The following is a 19,358-nucleotide window of genomic DNA, read 5'->3' as shown; positions in this document are numbered from 1 at the left end:
TCAGACACAACACTGGAAAATGTGCCCTTGCCTGAACAACTAGTGACTCAAGAAAAATAGAATATGTGGTACAGAAGATTGAAAAGTGAAAGAAAAAAAGAATGTCACAAATTTCTGGCACTTTGAGAAATGGCTTTGGAGACATTTTTAAAAATTAATCTAAACCGAGAAACCTGTCTTCGGTAGACGCAGTGGCAGAGAGGAGCTTTGTCCTCTGTGAATCAGATCTCGTGTTCAAACTGGGCACATAAAATGAACAAACAGATATTAATATTTTAAAGTTTAGTTTAAGTGATTCAGTAACCATAATGTACTTTTTTGTGAGTCAGAACTCAGTTTACCACTCAAGCATTCACCTCCCTAAACTTAAGAAGAATCCTTGGCCTTCTTGTCTTCAGCTGCTTCAGTTTTCAGAGATGTGAATGCGACATGAGCTACACACAATGTCCTTCTTTTACTACAGGGCGTTGTTTTGCATTCTGTGTGTGTTGCATAAGGCAAGGATAGATGTACAAATAAGTATATGACTATACAGCTGGGCTTTATCATAATGGTTGTTCACTAAGAGGTGAAACAAGGTTGCACACACAATTTTAATTCAGGATTTTCCCGAAGAAAAGAAATTGTGGTTGGCATTCAGCTGTTCATAAACAATTTTTTGCATGCAGGAAAAGCACATATATCCATATGTGCCTACAGGTACACCTGCATCTCGTGTCCTATTTTTTTTTTTTGACCCTGCATTCTAGTTATGAACAAGAGCTAATTTTAGCTAGTTAACAAGATCTGACATGGTTGCAGTCTGTAGCAGTATGGCTGGAGGCTAGAGGATTTTTGTATATGTTGTTTTATTCATGTGTTGTCCTGGAGAGGATTGGAAACATTATGTAAGAGTGTTAAGCATTCAGTGTCAGGCTCTAGGCAAAATACAGGTAAAAAAAGAAAAAAACAAACCTCCTTTAAAATAAAATTATATACATTTTAACAACTCCTTTTTTTTATGGAAAGACAATTTGCAATAAAGCGTGTCTGGCTCTAACCTCTGCCATCCCATCTGCCCTTCATAAATGCAGAGAATTTCTAGACAAGGGAAGACTTACTCTATAATTACATCAGGTAACTTGGGGCCAGTCATTTTGAAAAAAATACATTGGCATTCTGAATAGCATTTATTACTTTGTCTTCTCTTATTTATATCTTTACATGAGCTTTTTTTCACAATCACAATTTATTTTCTGCATCTCCTACTTGCCAAGTTTTATATTCTAGGACAGCATTCCATTGCTCTCCTTTGAGATAAATCACCTTGTGAGACCATCTAGACAGGTTTCCCTTCTTCCACCTTTCTTAGTTTAACTGCACTAAGATTCTTGGGGTTTTCTGTTTGGTTCTCTCAAATAGCTAAATCTCTGCACTGATGCAGCTCTCCGAGCACCTTGCATTCCAAATGACTCAGGCAGCACACTCCCTTCCCTCTAGCAAACAGGGAGAAAGCCTGGAGACCTGTTCTTGGGAATGATCCTCCTTCTGGTTTACATCGCAAATTACTTCCATTACAGGATAACGCCCAAAGGCACAATCCAGCCCGAAGTACAGTCATCATGAAAGAGAAAAATGCAATTGCTCTTAACAGAAATTATATAACTAGAACCATTTACAATTCTAAAGCTAAATGTCATTGAATTGTAGGATTCCAAATTTAAAGTGTTTTAAAAATTTTTTTTGGCAGTCTCCAGTAACTCATTTATTGTCTTGGATGCGAATTGAGTATTTTAAAAGCAAATGGAGACAAGATGCACAAAGTCACCCAAGTAAATGCTATTATTTTCTTAGAGATTGAAGCAGCAGTTTAAGCATAAATAAATCTTGAAAAAAATCAAGATTCTTAAATTTGATAGCTCCTTTGGATGGGTAACTGCTGCAAAGACCATGGATAATCAATTCAATCTATATTCTGCTTGCCAACTATTGCCCAAACACCATCTCCCTGAAAAGAATGAAGTCTGCAAATTTTCAGTGTGTGTTCCAGTTAAAAATTTTAAAGAAATAGAAAACAAATCACAAATTGTCCATGAAAACATTGTTTATGTAAGAACTTGGTACAGTCTGATCTTCAGAAACTCCAAGCAATCACAAAATTTGTTACAAGTTCACAACTCCTCTGACAGTCAAGCCCATGCTGTTCAAGAGCATTAACAATTTAGGTATCAAGAAACCTTCTGCTTTTCTGTGAAAATACACCTTTCTCTGAAAGAGGGACAAGTTTGTGCTCACTTTTTAATGGGTAAATTTGCTATTGTAGCAATAGTCAAAGAAAGAAGCACTTCATTGATGATTGTATTTGAGTATGCTTACTTTTACTTATGCAGCGTTTCCATGCCAGACAACAGAATTTCTTATGCAAGCTATACGATAACTGTTGAAAAAGCCATCCTAGAGTAGCTCTCACTAGTCTTAAGACTTTGCTTTTCCCCACCAACCCAGTAACTTTAGTATCTATTATTTTTTTCCCACTATTTAAACCATTTCCCCAGTTTTCCACGTCAAATGAAAGCATTTTCAACTGTATAAGCTTAAAGCAAACTCCAGAAATATGCTAAGTATAATGCCTAATCACACCAAAGAAGTAATAACAAAATAAGAGAATCAAGTATTCAAGTGAATGCTGCCTTCTAGTACATTTTGAAGGCCGTATTTTCCTAACTTAATTGGCAAATGTCTTGCAACTTAATTGGAAAATTTTAGATGATTTTCATTTATTTTAGAACACAAAACAGAACATGATTACAATGGGAGTAACGCCACAGGTTATTTCTAAAGGAGATACCATTTTTCACTTGTTTAGGAAAAATCCCTCCTTCTGCGACTTTTGCAACTTCAGCATGGAAGATTTTTTTCTTAGTAGCAGCCTTGCTCAAGTACAGAGGAATGGCTATCAGAAAACTTTGGATTTTGTCATTAGGAGAACTTTCTCTTCATTTCTGAAAGGTACAAATGAGAAATACAACTACAAGCACCAAGGCGGCCTTGGATAAAACAGTTATTGATGAACATATTTCTAGAGGTTTTTAAGAGGAAAAATTATCAATTTCTCAAGATAGAATTATAGGTATTTACAGGAATGCTAGCTCTTAGCCAACACCTAGAAAGTAACAGTGCAATTGGTAGGAATGAAAATTTAGCACTGCCAGGATGAGCTTTGAATCAGCATCAAGAAAATGGTAATTAGGTGATATTAGCAATATCAAGAGAAGATAAAAGTAAATAAATAGCCCAGTAATACTGTCTTCTAAGGTTTCTCAAACTTGCCAAATATTTTTTCCCTTCTGTATTCCACAACATGACTGCAAGTTGGAATGAAGTGCATTTCTATTCATGTATTCCTCTCATCTACAGCCTATCTTACTTAACCGTTCAAAAAGGAAGTATATACTCTTGGTTATAGTGATGCTGATAGAGAGTTGCATTACAGCTCAGAAAGAATAATATAAACCCAGGAGAAACCAGTGGGTTTTGGTGACCATTTTTATGATTGAGAATGAGAGGGAGGAGAGAAGGAAGAAATAATGAAAAAATGAACCAATATTATTGGTAATGTAAGCAATCTGCTAGAAATACTAATTGTTGATGGTTTCTAGAATAATAACTAGAATATACCCATTCATAGCTATAATTTGTGATAATAAATAAGTAAATCTCTTCCCAATAAATATGATGTTCATTTATCACAACAAAATAATATTTTCACCCTCTTTCGAAATGTAATCATCTGCACGTAAAAACGTGTTCGGTGATTGATATCTGATATTGAAATATTTCAATAATAAAAATCCTAAATCAATATGAAAAGCAGTTAAACTTTTAATATAAATAAGCAGCACATACATTTTTACATGTCCATTTTCTTTTTATAATGTACATGCACATAATACACACAGAGAAGCATAACATACCATTCAAATAATTTAGGTCTGTAGGAAGCCATGGTTCTTAAAAATAACAGGAGTCTCTATATTGCAAGCATTCAATTAAGTGATCTTTTTGCAAGTATTGATTTGAAGTGAATACTTTTGTGAGTAAACATTACTTAAATTATTAAAAATTTGCAGGAAAGGTTTTCAGCTCAGTGGAGATCCCTTTTGACTCCCTACTGCTGCAAGCTCTGTGAGGAATTCTTACAATGTGGACTGTTATTAGCCTTTTAAAGCTGAAAACACTCCTGTAGCTTCCTAAATAGGTAAGAAAAGGTCTCTGCTTTAAGAAAAGTTTGACTTTTCAGGGGGAATAGTAATGGGTAGATGGATAAAGAAATGAACAAAGGCTTTATTGTGGTACATTTAGCTTATTTGTCCCTTTTTAATTCAGTTTTGTTTCTTTGAGTGTGAGACTGGGAGTTAAACATTTAGGCTACCAGACATTCATTGCCTTCTGACTGCAGCCTAGACAAGGTAACCCACTCTACCCTCATCTTCCCTGGATATGCAGTTGGCCAGGTTTTGTCAAAATGATTCAATTTTTTTTTTTTAAATCCACAAATGTTTATGCAGGTAAGGATCAGTAAATGTGATTTAGGCATGGCATTATGCTGGGAAAGATGGAGTCATGGTATCAACTGGAAAGGTTTAGTGGTGACAAGTAATCGTCTTGTAAATGGCAGACTTCTCATTGCGTAGCTAGATCGGAATTTAAGTTCACATTGTTTAAAAAAAAAGGAAAGAGCCCAAACCATATTGGGCTAATTCTAATGAAATTTGGAGAAGGTTGAGGAAGAGGTTTGAATTTGGATAATAAGCCAGCAAATAACCTGCAGAGTGGTTCAGAAGATAAGTAAAGTGTATTTTATTCACATCTCTTTGAATATTTTTGAGAGAGAGAGAGGAAATATGCCAGGTAGTAGAAGTTAGGGAGAAGCTGCATGAGATATAGGTGAAATCTGTAAAAATTGGAGGAAAAGGGATAAAGAATTAAAGCCAACAGGAAGTCATGAATGCAAATATGGAAGAAGCACTTGAGGAAGTAAAAAGAGTCAAAAAAGTTAGTGTTGGATTTGATATTGCTTGAAGTAGGAGAAGAGAAATATTTTAGGTCAGGCCACAGGCATTTATAGTAAAGAGAGTGTAGAAAGGAATTTTTGAATTCAAAATTGCAGAAACGTAAAAAGAGTTAGCAATCACAGAAACTAGTTGAAAGTTTTAAGATAAGCAGGAATGTGCTGGATATTGACCTGATAAAAATGAAGTGTGCCTTACAGAACTAATATTCCTCTTGATAATTTCCCAGAGATACCCTTTTGGCATTTTTGGAAAGTTAGAGTAGAAAGTTGTGGGTTATGAGGCATTCATCAGTGTCTATTGAGATTTTATATGGTCTCAGAGTCGGCTCATAGTGCTTTATGGACATGGTCAAGAGACAGGACAGTTGGCTGAAGGAAAGGAGTAAGGAACACAAGTTACCTCAGTAAGATCTGTGTTGTGTAGCTATGTCATTGAATGGGCAAATGGAAGAGTAAAAGGAATTTCATTTTATTTGATTTTTGAATTGGTAACTCCTTACCATGGCAGCTGAATCCCTTAAAATATTTAGATTTGCTTTTGTAATCTGTTCAAAGACTAAAGCTCTCTATTGTCTCCCTTTTTCCAAAGAGAAGGAACAATCATAAAGTATGTCTCAGGAGTATCTCTAATTCCCAGAGTCTGAGCCTGCATAAATGAGAGTAAAAAGCTTTCTTCCGTTTCATAGAATCCCCTCTGAATCAGTTGGCTGAATACAAAATAAGTATGCATGGAGAAAGGAACACTCTTTAACTGTCTTTTCAGCAAGGCTTGGGTTCTGGCTCACGCATCTGTTGACTTCACAAGTAATTTTAGCTATTTATGCATAGATGAATACATCTTTGTAGAGAAACAGAATTTTACAGTGCATGTGTTTGTGGCGCATGTCCTGTATGTGTGAACAAATTCAGTAACTTTTTTTTGTTACTGTGTAGCTCTTTATGATTGCCTACTGTAATTAGTGCCATTTAAATCTTCATTGCACAAAGAAGCATGCAACACATTTCTCTAACCTCTCAGTGCATTGTAAGAAGTGTTAGAGGGACTGGAAGATTATTAGATCATTGGAGCAGAATGAACACAGCATGAAGTTGATGTTCAGGTGCTTCCCTCTGTTTCCACATACAAAATTTCCTTATTTGAACAAGACATAATCTCTTCTGTAAGAGACATACACTTTGATTGCAACAAATGCATGTAAGACATCTGTAAGATGCAAGACATGCAAGACATCATATTTTCAGTGTCTTCTACTTAGACTAGCACAGATTTGTCACAATGGAAATACTTTCCTGTTAGGGTTTTTCCTTAGTGGAGTGAAATCACATGTGGTAATATACACTAACAGAAAACAGTGGGTATATAGCCCAGGAAAATGTTTACTTCCTCAGGGATAATCAAGGGACCTTGGGACTAGTAGCTTTTGTGTTTGTAAATAGAACTCTTCAATATCTACATATGAGATCTGTAGATAATATGGTGATTTTTCTCACGGATAGGAACACTGTTTTCTAATTTTGAAATATTGAAAGTACTTCTGCTATACACTCTTTATCTGTAAATGGATCCTCTGAAACAGTTATTAATACAATAATACCCTAATGTTCCTTGCTTTGTCATGAACACGGTCTAGGGACTTTCAAGGATTATAGAAAATATAGCCTCTAGTTAAGATTGTGCATAGATAAATAAACTATGCACAGAACTTGAAGACACTAAATATATACAGAAACTATAAATATTATGCCCTAAAGCATTTTCTGCACTGCCAGTGCACTAGTTTCTCTTTATGGGAAATTGTGTTAGAGTGAGCTGGAGACAAAGGGAGTTTGAGAGAAGCCAGCACAAATCCCATGTCTTCCCTCCTGAAAGAGGATATGAGAAAAAAAACAGCACTCTACTATGTATTCCCCTTCCTTGAAAAGCAGAGGAAATAAAAGGTTATGAATGCTTGGCTGCCTGAGAAACCCCACCATGACACTTTGTTTTCACAAGAAAAGGTAAAACTGCATGTGCAATATAGTCAGCATCTTTAAAGACAGATGCCCTTGAAATTCTGGTCTTATTAATGGGAAAGCACACCCTGGTAAACCTTGTACATCTGCAAGGGTGTATAAAGGGAATACATTCTTCAACCAGGCTTGCAATTCTTACTGAAATCTTGCAAGGGCTTTTTTTTTTTTTTGGTTGGTTAGTTGGTTGGTTTTTTGTAGACCTGTTTAGTTCATCAATTGTGTATAGAACTACAGAAAAATTGGGTTTTTTCTGACTTTTGATCAGTGGTAGGGGTGCTGTCTGCCTTTGGGAGCCCTGCCTGCATATACTAATGTTACAGGCTTGCTTTTATGTGAACTTGTTCAGCTGAGCCAACATAATGACAGTTTCTACAGAAGGGAAAAGAGGAAGGTGTCACATCTGACTCCTCACTCAGCCACAGGTGCTGTCAAAGCTGGGAATTTAGTCTTGGAGATTATTGCTGAAACTCAGATCTCTAGGGTCAGGACTTGTGCTTCATGAAAGTCAAGTTATGTAATGATTTAAAAAATCAGAGGTCGAAACCAAAAATTTCAGACATCATCTTAGCACAGCTTTTAATAATAGTCATTTTTATAAATGCACAATAATATATACAGATTATGGTTACTGACTGAATGGGTATATTTTCCTGATGATAAGATCTGGTAAGTCAGTTAAATACATTAGACTGGTATATAAAACTTTTGAATTATGTTATTCATGAGGCAACAGCCTAGGCTCTATGTGCAGAATACGCTTGTGAGAAGAAGGCATGATCAAAGACAGCTTAGATATGTATAGATCAATGCCTAAATTCTGGACTATAGTGAACAGTCTCTGAGAAACTGAGCACTGTTGAGGAAAACAAATGAGTTCAAGATTATTTATGTACATTTAAGTTTCTAAAAGTTGTAATGAAAGATGGGTTTTTTTAGATTCCTTTATCCTTTGAATTTGATTAGGAGGTTTAATGCACATTATTTTCTTCTTTTTGGAAAAGAAGAAACAGCTTGTGCTCTTTGATTGTCAAACTTTTTAAGATGGAATGTTGAAATTGGATAGTTTCTCTAAATGTGTTTATCAGGTCTTTACAGATGCTTTTTTCAGGCAGCTTGGAGTTTGAAAATAAAACTGGATGTTTGAAAGTGTCATTAAACCTCTGCTTCTCATGGGATGGTTTCAGATAGCTGGAATTTTATTGCTGGAATTTTGTTGTTGCATCCTAAATCACTGATGAATGACATATGGACTCAACCATCTGAAAATGAATATTTTGAAAAATAAAATTTCATGAAAACACTAGACTTTGCAAATAAATAATTTGAATTATTTTTCAGTGCATTTACTTTTATGAAACTTTACAACTATTGATCAGGTCCTAAATTCATGAGATAAAGATTTATTTTCTTTATTTTTATTCCATACATTCTCTTGCTTCTTTATACCAGTTTTTTTAATTCCCCTTATTTTAGCCGTCTGTATGAGATAGTGACTCATCCATAAAACTGATCTATGAGTACAAACTTTGTCTTTGGTTTTATCACAGAATTATAGAATGATTTGGGTTGGAAGGGATCTTAAAGATCATCTACTGCCAAATTTTGTACCATGTACACAGGCACCGAACACTAGACCAGGTTGCCCAAAGCCCCATCCAATCAGGCCTTGGACACTTCCAGAAAGGAGACATCCACAATTTCTCTAGACAATCTGTTCAGGGCCTTACCACTTTCACAGTAAATTTTTTTTTTCTAATATCTAATCTAAACCTACTCTTTTTCAGTTTTAACACATTCCCCCTTGTCCTTTAAAACATGCCCTTTTAAAATGCCATTTTTCCAGCTTCCTTGTTGGCTCCCTTCACATACTGAGAGGTTGCAATAACGTCTCCCTGGAGCCCTCTCTTCTCCAGAATCTTCAATCCCAACTCTCTCAGTCTCTCCTCATGTGAGAGGTGCTCCATCCCTCCAATCATCTCCATGGCTCACCTCTGGACCTGCTCCAGCAGATCCATGTCTTTCCTGTGCTGGGGACTCCAGAGCTGGACAGAATACTCCAGGTGTGGTCTCATGATGATAAAATCTTCCTACAAAGCATGATCTTGAATATTTTCTCTATACTGCATTTTGATAAATAGTACAGAGACATATTGCCATGAAAATTGAAATTGTATTTGGTCTTGGGTAAATCTGTGTGGTTTCATTAAAAAAAATTGTTTTCTAGTGTTATACTGAACTTGTAAATCTATGAAAATTATTTATTGTGTTCTATAACTGAGTTGACTTTTGCCGCTGGCACACTATATACAATCGAACAGGACAGGACATCTGGACCAGTGACATGAGCTTTTTATTCAGCACATCAGTCTCAGCACATTGTTTGGACAATGGAGACAGGATGTTAACAGCTCGCTGATCCACAGGGAATGCCAAGAAGGTGTGGCATTACAGCATAGCATAAAACTATCTCAGCTTAGATTTCAGCCAGTCACACATAGAGCAAAACATATTGACAAGAATTCTATCCAATCATATGAAACACACGTAATGGTAGGTAAAACAAAGACTGGTTCATAAGAACAAAAAACAGAGATCCATTCATACTAACCTTCTAAAGATATACATTAAATAACCTTGTTGCAATCCATAAGCCAGTTCTACAGAGGTCTGTTGTGTTATTTGTCACGTATGCTCTACTGCTTAGAAAACTTTTTTGCTGTATGTGCAATGCTAACAAAACTTCTGCCTGAGGCCTACTCTTTTTAACCATTTCCTCAAAACCCTCTAACTTTATGGATCCCAGTAATTTTCACAAATTATTAGTTTCTAACACAAACCTATTTCTTACACCTCATCATTGATAGCATTTTTTTATTCAAGAGAGGAAATTTTAGGAGAGAAGGAGATGAACCATGAGGTTTCTATTGTATGGAAAACATTTCCTTTGTTTTCCATTCCTTTTTTTTAAATATGATGCTGATGAGTCTCATTAAAGCTACACCCATATATTTTAAAATTTTATATATTAAGATTCCCACATGCATGGTTATGTGCTTGAATAGGATTTTAGGATTTAGTTCACAAAGTGCTATTTCCTTTAATAACTCATTTCAGTCTTCTACTAAAGATCTGAATCACAATAGAGTAAGTCTAACTTGAGTGAGGAAGATTTATTGCATCACCTCATTATCTTATTATAATGGTACCTCTTGTTTGTTAATGTAAGTTAATGGTAACATTAATGATATGTTAATGTCTATAAAATCACAGATGGTGATCAAAAACAGTTAAGGTTTTTGTCTTTAGCTGTTGGAGGTTTTTGTCTTTAGCTGTTGGAGTCAGATATAGGTTCTTTGTAACTACTGTGATAGATTGTCCGGTTCATCAATACTCAAACATTAGAGAAGTGAAAGAGAATAGATTAAAACAGAACAAGTTGCTGGAACATTAAAAAAGAACTTGGAGGGCATTCTTTAGAAGTGGGGTCTTTTTAAAACACAAGTGCTCACATTGCTGAAGGCAAGACAGGATTTGAAACAGCCCTCTTAAGTATTTTCATAGAACAAAGTATCTTTAAATAGTGGTCATTAAAAATCTCTATTTATTTCACATATTATTTTTGCATGGAATTGTTCTTAACATAAATTTATTTCCAAAACCAATATTTTTCAAATGCTCTGGCTTAGAAGAGACTGCAAATAACATGTTTGAGAGGAATGAGTTCTGAATTTTTGAAAAAAAAACTATAGATGAGATGATGATGATGATGATAATTATAGCAGATTCTTTAAAAAAGAGAAACAAATATATATGGTGCTCTTGTTGATGTGAATTTGACAGTGTTTCCATAAAGTCAATGATACATCTAGAAAGGAAAGACCAATCATAAAAATATGTAATTAAAATGAAAATTCTTTTGGACAGGAATAACTTATTGAATAATACTTGAACAACTTTTTCTCTTTTACACCCACTCATTCTCTTGGGAATAAGTCCATAGTTTTTACTTTCCAGCTAGCCAGTCCCTGCCAAATCCCTGTAGCAGAGTGGCAATGTTCATGCTTTTCTGAAAGAGACTTGATTGCCTTATTCCTGACAGATCTTGACACATTCCCGCTTGGACTTCTAAATATAAATAGATTCTGACAGTTAAAAGTGGGAGAGAAAATAAGATTTTAGAAGGTAGTTTTTAAGCAAATACAGCAGAAATATAGTTTATTCACATGATGGGTACCATATAAAGATACAATCTTCACCTTTGTATTTTACTCCATGTTGAATTCCTGACGATAACAGAGCACACAGCAGTAATGCAACCAGTCAAAAATATTTGTGATGAACACTCATTTTGAAGGGACAAGGTGAAACTGTTTTGAATTATTGAGAATGGAAGAATGATCAAATACAGTTTTTCTAAAGAACTCCTATAATTTTTGTTCTACTTTCAGAATCAGAGTCTCATTTCATTTCATCATGAATACTTTGCATTTATAAAGTTCCTTCCACTAAAGTATGTTAAGCCATGAAAATAGCAAGTAGATTAGAACTGTGAAAGACTCAGGCAAATCAAAGAGTTTAAGTATCATGATTCATACACCCAAACTCACGAGATTGTCTCTCAGGGAATTACATTATACAGCTACTGAATTATTATGGAATTTCTCTTTATTTCTGAACATCACCTGTGTGTCTGGGGATGTTTGAAGCCATAGAGGATTAGATAAAGACATCAGGTGACTTTACAGTTGCTATAGACACTGTCCTAGTCTGCCAGGTTTTGGGAGGTCTCTGTCTTCTGCCTCCCCAGCTCTGTGGCACAAGTCCTCTGACAATTCACTGCTCAGTGCCCCATGCCAACACAATTTTCACAGCTGCAGCTCTGCCCACCACACAGTCAGACACAGCTGAGACCTTATGGCCTAATTCCTCTCTATGGGATGAATGGAGGAGGTTCAGTGGGTTGTGTGGGGAATAGAAAATAATTCTGGTTTTGGGCTTCAGTTTTGACCAGGAGGTGAATGCTCTATTGACAGACAGACAGCACTGGAGAAAGATAAAAAGATTTCCATGTTCAGTTCAGATTTCCATTCAGAGGAACATGATACAATATGGAGATATTTTATGATATTTTACTATTGTATATCAGCATCTTGAAAGATTCAAACAAAAAAAATCTAGTACTGCTAACAATAAAAATGTTTATGAATCCCTGTAGTTCTTCATTTGGCCTTGAAAACAAACTGTGGGAATATTTATGGCATTGATTCCTAAAACAAAATCATCTCAGCTACTGACTAGAGTTTGACCTTGCTCATTGTAGAACAAGGGTATTCAGTGGCCTCTGAACAGCAACATCTTCAGTGCAGCTACAACTCAGTGCAATATTACTCTCTTTTATTTATTCAGTTCCATAAATAGAATACAAAATGTAGGAAAATAAGGAACTTAAATGAAATTAAAAAATGGAATGTATCTTGACCTTCCTAATACTATTTTTTTTCAGCAAACTTTCCAATATCTCTTAAATTAATTTGATTAAAAAATCGAGTCAGAGTGAGTAACTGCATAAAAATTTTAGAGCAAAGTTGAACCTTTAGTGCAACTATTTTATACAAACAGCAATTGCAGATGCAAAATGAACACTGAAATTAATTTGACATTTAAAAATCCATGTTAAACCGGTATTGGTATATAATCAGGAAATATGAGAGAAAAAACACTGGAAATTAATTTCAACATGCCTAATGAAGCAAAGAGGCTTAGAAGAAATCTCCCCCAACTCACTCACAAAGGACAAAGAAAACAATTGTTCTTTCCAGGTATGTCAGCTGGTTTTTGTACACTTGTTAATTATCTTGCACACTTTTTGTACACTTGTTAATTATCTTGTTCTACAAATGCAAGGATTAGCAGTTGTATTTTTCTAAAGTTCTGACAGATTTCATTATATTTGGTGAGATCCTCCTCTGTGTATAAAGCTGGAATAATCTCTTCACGTACATTCCTTCCTCACATTCCTTATAATTTTTTTTCCTTATCTTTTAGGGTCCGAATTTGAACACTGGAAAGGGAATTAACAGTGTGACTGAAAGTGCATCCTTACGTGCTGCAGTTCCTGCCATAGGATTTGTGGTTTATTTATTGCAGGTTGTGAGGGGAACATAGGGAGATGCTGGAATACTACAAAAAGCTGTCCTGAAAAACCAAATTTAATTTGAGGCATTACATTAAAATTAAATTCAAAATTATTTGATTAGGGAAAGTTGTTCTCAGAAATCTCTTGCCTGCATTCAGCAGAACTCCAATGGCAGAATACTTTTCTTCTATAATTAATTTCATCTCTCTGGGTATTCTGTGACAGGTACACTCAGCCTTTCCCACCAAAAACATATTTCCTTGTATATAGAAAGCATTTCAGAATGAATGGAAAAGAAGAAATTCTTGAATCTAGACATTTCAGAATGCTTGATCAGGGTCTAGCGGGAATAGACATCATCATCTTAAGAAATCATTCTATAGAAAAGATGAGGAAATTTCAGTTGAGTTCACAGTTTGTAATCAAACTGGGAAATGCAGGTCATCATTCTTAGAATCAGTTTCTGCTAAAATGGTAAAGTACATACACAGCTCATTCTGGCTGAAATATTAAGATTTAGGAGGTAATTTGTATTTATATATATATATACACATACATATAATACATATAATATTTACAATTTTTTTTCTTCAAGCCTACGTTAATGAATTATTAATTTCATTAGTATCATCAAAACACTTCAGACAAAGTGTAGACCAAAATACATTTCTTTCTGTGACTTTCCATATGAGCCTTTGCTACTTTTTTGTAAGTGAGTGTTGCATATTGGTAAAAACCTTATAAAAGCAAGGCCTTATAAAATTGTGGCTTAGGCCTGTTACTTTGGCTAAGTGCTGCTAGCAGCTAGCTTGTTAAGTTCCCATGAGAAAGAATTATAAGAATGAAAATCAGTTTACATAACAATCTATTCTTATGAAAAAAATAGGTTGCACTTGCAAAAATAAGAAATCTACCCCATGAGAATCAGTAAAGAAAAATATGTAAACTATTCAAAAAAAGAGGTTTAATAAACATACACACAAGCCATTTACGAATACGTAAACTGAGTTTCAGTGTATTATTAACCAATTAGATTTAACACAATAGCCTCTAATATTCCTATAAAAATATCAGCTATGCTATAAAATTTCAGCTTTTCTGCATAAAGAAACAAAAGTCCCATCTATTTATATTGCAACAGGTGAGTTGCATGGTGATATTGAAAAATTTAAAAACAGTATTACTCTGAGGAAAATTTTTATATAAATACGATTTTTATACCAGTCTATATTGCTTTGTGGGTAAAAAATTATGAAGACAATAACAAGTGGAGTACAAACTTCTGAATTAGCTTTGATAAAAAATAAACCTAGAACATCAAAGCATTAAATGTTTGTTCCTGTATATTCAGGTTGAAAATGCAACCTCACAAAGTCTTTGATGCCATGATTTCCCATTTCACTCATCTGACATAATTATTTCTTTCCTTTTTTCAGTTACAGTTTGTTATTCTGAAATTTTCTTGTTAGCCTTAATTCCTACAGTTGACTTTAAGTATAAAAATGTTAGAATTACCATGCTGCAACAGATCAAAAGCCCATGTAGAGTTGTATTATTTCTGAAAGTTGTCAAAAGCAAGTGTAAAGGTGAGAGTTCAGAACATAAGACGTGGACAAGAATATATGATACTTTCACTGATGGCACCCTTCTAACATCCAAGTACTTTCATCTCAAGAACTACCACAATTAAATATAATTTTTGTCTCTTTATTAGCCCTCATACATAATAAATTCAGGCCTTGCCTTGAGCTTATATAATGTTTAACATTCCTTTCATAAAGCATGTAATATGTCAGCTACATTTTGCACACAGAACCACATCCTCATGTTTGTTTTAAATTTATTCAGCATTCTAATAGTGTTGTCCAGTCCCCCTTGTAAAAGTCTTCAGATACCAGAAGGTGCTTGGGATTTTTGCCTCAAAAAGAATTGCCTCAAAATGTTACATTTCAAATGAAACTGGTGTTGGCTGGGGTGCCAATAATTACCACAGAAGTTTGCAGTTTGTTTAAACCTGCACGTCACAAATGCGTTTGTTCATTTTCCCTACATACAGGGAGATGTTTGGTAGCTGTTATTTTGGCTACATTAACAACCTGACAACACCCCAAGAATTCCATGAGTAGTTGAATTCACTCTGGCATTTTTACCTGTAAATTTATTCTTATTTGCTCCTCCCCTCATACAAAGCTGTGTGTGTACATGGGAGTGCTCCACTGGTGAAGTCTCTAGGTCTTTTCTTGCCTCAGTTGCCAGACTTATGTCTATCCTTCTAATGCTTGGTTCCTCTTATCTGTTTCATCTTCTTATAAGGCCTGGAAGACGCTTATTTAGTTTATTCCACAGCATTTCTGGCTCTGCTCATATCTGGACCAGCATAAAGTAATTTTTAATATAAGACTCAGTGTCTTTCAAAATTGGTAATGTCATCAAAAAGAAGTCTTTGAACAGATTCTTAATTTAATAAAATTTAGCAGTGTGTGTGAAGTTCTCTGATTTGTTCTGAACTTGGAAGGCAAATCTGTTGCAAATTATTTTTTTTCCTCTATGTCATAGGTAAGTCTCTGAGAAGAAATTGTCTTTGAAGGGTGGGAAAAGTTATATTCATTTTCTTATTTGGTTATCTTTTGTTGTAGGAGTAAAAATTAAATTGTTGGTTTTATAATACATGATTACTTGTTAACTATATGGCAAGGCTAAAGCCTAAAGCTTGAGATAAGAGCTTTTGTGTATTATATACAAATCAAAAGCAAGCAATCTAATCAAATGAAACAAGACCAAGGAAATAAGGCCCTTGCAAATGACTGGAAGAAAAACAAGCCTTATTTCCTACAAAGCCAGATTCTAGGTTTTGTGGAAGTTATTCTTTTCTTCTTGTAAATATGAAACCTGAGGGTTACTAATAGGTGAATCAAAATCCAAGAACCAAAGCTAACCTTTTTATTTTAACTTGGGGATATTTTCAAGATTTCTGTCAAGGAGATTACCTCAGAATGTCTGAATGGATTTAATTTATTTAGCTGCTTGGTTTTGGTAAGCCACATTGCTCTGATCTGCTGCAGTAGAAAGGCAACGTGCAGGCAGAGCACTGGTACAGCTCCTAACAACACCCCAGGAGATTTTCCTGTTTTCTCTGGTCTGCTGGGAAATGCTGACTCATTCAGGGCAAGCCATTTTTCTAGGCATTTCAAGTTTATCCACCTATAAGATATGGTTAGTAATATCAGAGGTGGCAGATCTATTTAAGAAAAATACTAAATTTGCCAGAAATAGAGAGTCAGGGTACTCAAACTACTCAGAAACCTTGGTAGAAGCCAGATGAGTGAGTTTAAAAAAATTATTATAACAAAATAACTCACTGCTTGACTGAATTCTAAAATAAAGAAGATACAGGATGCCAACACTTACTGTGAAAGTGCAATTTGACAAAAAATTTGGCTGTATATGTTGTGCTTTGTTTTCCTATTTGGGATCACTCACCTGCTCATCACTTGATTTTTTTGCTTCAGCATGAAACAAAAATATCTAATTTTTTGAACCTGAGTAGAACAAAGCATTCAGAGCTTTGAGGATCCCTAGCATGCTTCATAATCAACTCTCTCTTTCCAGGACTATCATAAAGGACATCGTGACATCAAGATTTCACAAAGTGCTTCTTTTTTCAAAAAGTCCATAACTAAAAATGGGAAATAATTTTTAATGTATCTTTTTAATGTATCAGTGAAAGATCTGTACTTAAATTTACAAAATATTTATTTTTTATTATAATATTTTTTCTATTGCCCTTCTGAAATATGATACAATTGACAAATTAATTTGAACAAACCTTTTGAAACTCAGAGAAAAAAAAAGAGAAATTTAACAACAATAAGGTCTTCCTGACACAGTGGAATACGTATCCATGTTTTCTTCAGAATATCTGAAGATTCAAGGCTTTCTAATTGAGCAAGTTAAGGAGAGACACTATTCAACATTTAAATATAAAACTGTCTCATTTCTGCAATGTAGAAAGTTCACCTGTGGCAAAATAATCACATATTTAGCAAAGTTTTTTGTTTTAATTAAAATTTGAATGGTCTGTAATAGGGGAAACTGAGATTTTCATGGTAATGTGTTGTGCTGGTTCTTAAAAACTCAGCAGAGAGCCTGAGTCCCCTTAAAGCTCTGCATTCTTGACAGCAAAGGGAAAAACGCTATGAGAGGTGATAAATTGAGTTAGGATTTACTGAAGACTGTGCAGTAAATACAATCATATTAGTAAAAAATTGAACAAAAGAGAGAATGGTTTAACCTACAAAGGCATGGTGTCACCTGGCCTACCCTAGAACAGCTGAAGAAGCAAAGGTGGCTGTTGCCAAAGCCCGGGATGGACTGCAGCTGTGTCAGGGTCCCAGTTTCAACAATTACCTATGTTTTAATTCTTTTTTGTTTATATCAAGTCTCAGACAACATTTTAAACTTCCCTCTCCATTGAATGGCAGTAATGACTTCATGTGACTTCAGCTGATGGATATTAACATGAAACAAAGTCATAGGTTATGCATTTACAACATGAATGGCAATTCATATCTGCTGTACATAATGGAGGTATTTGCACTTAATGTTTAGCAATCGGATGCTAATCAAAAAAATTTTTACTATTTTGATTAATCACTAAAAGTTAATATATTTTATAAAAATTGTGGAAGCAAATGTTGTTCTTTACTGTGTTTTCCCAAAGATTTTCTTAACTGTCAGACTTGGTCCCAAGTTCTCAGGCATCAAAATTTTCATCAGCCCTATCTGGACTCAGTTCCTCCTCTTCAGACAGTTGCTAAACCAGGATAGGTAACAGAAAAGAGTGTGAAAAACAATATATTGCTGTTGAGTTTGAGGTTGGATCAGGATTGGAAGCTGTGGTAAGTTCACAATGTCTGAAAAGCCAGTGACTTTTTTTTAATATTTCTGTGACTTAGTATTTGTGCTCCCCAAGAGACTATTGGTAGGGTTTGGAGGAAAGCCCAGATAAGGAGGTAGATGGATTCATCTAACTTTTGAGGTGTGTATGCTAAGGTTAAGTTCTTGAGAGCCAAAGTGGAAATAGGCATCATTTGTCAGACTTATTTTGAAGGTCATTCAAAAATTTTATCAATGATGTGTAAGGCTTTAGTGACTCTTCAGTCAGATTTTTATTAATTACAGAAGGAGTCTATGCTGACTAGCTCAGAAAGGAATATCCTTATATTATCAAGGGAATTCCTGTTAGTCTGAGAAATGGGAAAAACAAAATTTTCCTGGGAGGTTAGGACTTAGATATTATTCCTCAGCTTATTTATTGCTGTTGCTCTCAATGTGTGACCACAACTGTAAGTAAACTGGACTGGCTAAAGTGTGTAGTTCTAAAATTGTTCTCTGCTATCATAGAAAAATTATTTCATTATCTTTTTCAATGTTTTTTTCCACTTGTGCAGAAAAAACCTGTCTTGCCCCCCTGATGATCAGTGATGCAGTTCTTGCATCACAGATGCTGTAACTCATTTCTGTTTCACTCTGAAACTGATGATTATAAGATCCACTCAGTATAGCTGCAGTAAATATGTTTTACAATTATTGCCTTTGTAGATGTCCAACAACACTATTTTTCTTTGTTATCTGACACTGAAGAGCCCATATATTTACATAATATTAATTTGTCATTGCAATTAAAAATTTATATTCTAGCTATTTGAAGTGAGAACTTTCTAAAAAAAAAAATCAGGAAATAACCATAGGCTTTTATTGATTTATCATCCTTCTTTGATGGAGTTCACTTCCACCCTTCAAAAACCTCCTGTGAAATGCTATCAATTGATTTGTAATGATTACTCAGAACTGCTACTACCTTGTAAATATTAAGCAACACAATAAATGAACTGAAATCCTGAAGAAAAGTAGAAAACACCTGCTGCTGTCACATAGAAAAATATCCTTATGATTCCAGCTTCACTGATAACATTTAATATTAAGGAAAGAAGCATACATTAAATCGTGCAAGTAGAAAATCAAAGGAACAGAAGTCTGTGAGAAATCATGATCCTCCCAGGAAATTAATAGATATTTATAAGAACATTTTATTTTGTGTAAGAAATACTTCCCATGCTGATAAAAATAAATAACTGAACATGTTCAAAGAATTTT

Source organism: Zonotrichia albicollis, chromosome 1, assembly GCF_047830755.1.
Source record: "Zonotrichia albicollis isolate bZonAlb1 chromosome 1, bZonAlb1.hap1, whole genome shotgun sequence".
NCBI classification, from domain to species: Eukaryota; Metazoa; Chordata; class Aves; order Passeriformes; family Passerellidae; genus Zonotrichia; species Zonotrichia albicollis.
The sequence above is the reverse complement of the archived record's forward strand: the minus strand, read 5'-3'. Positions refer to the sequence as shown.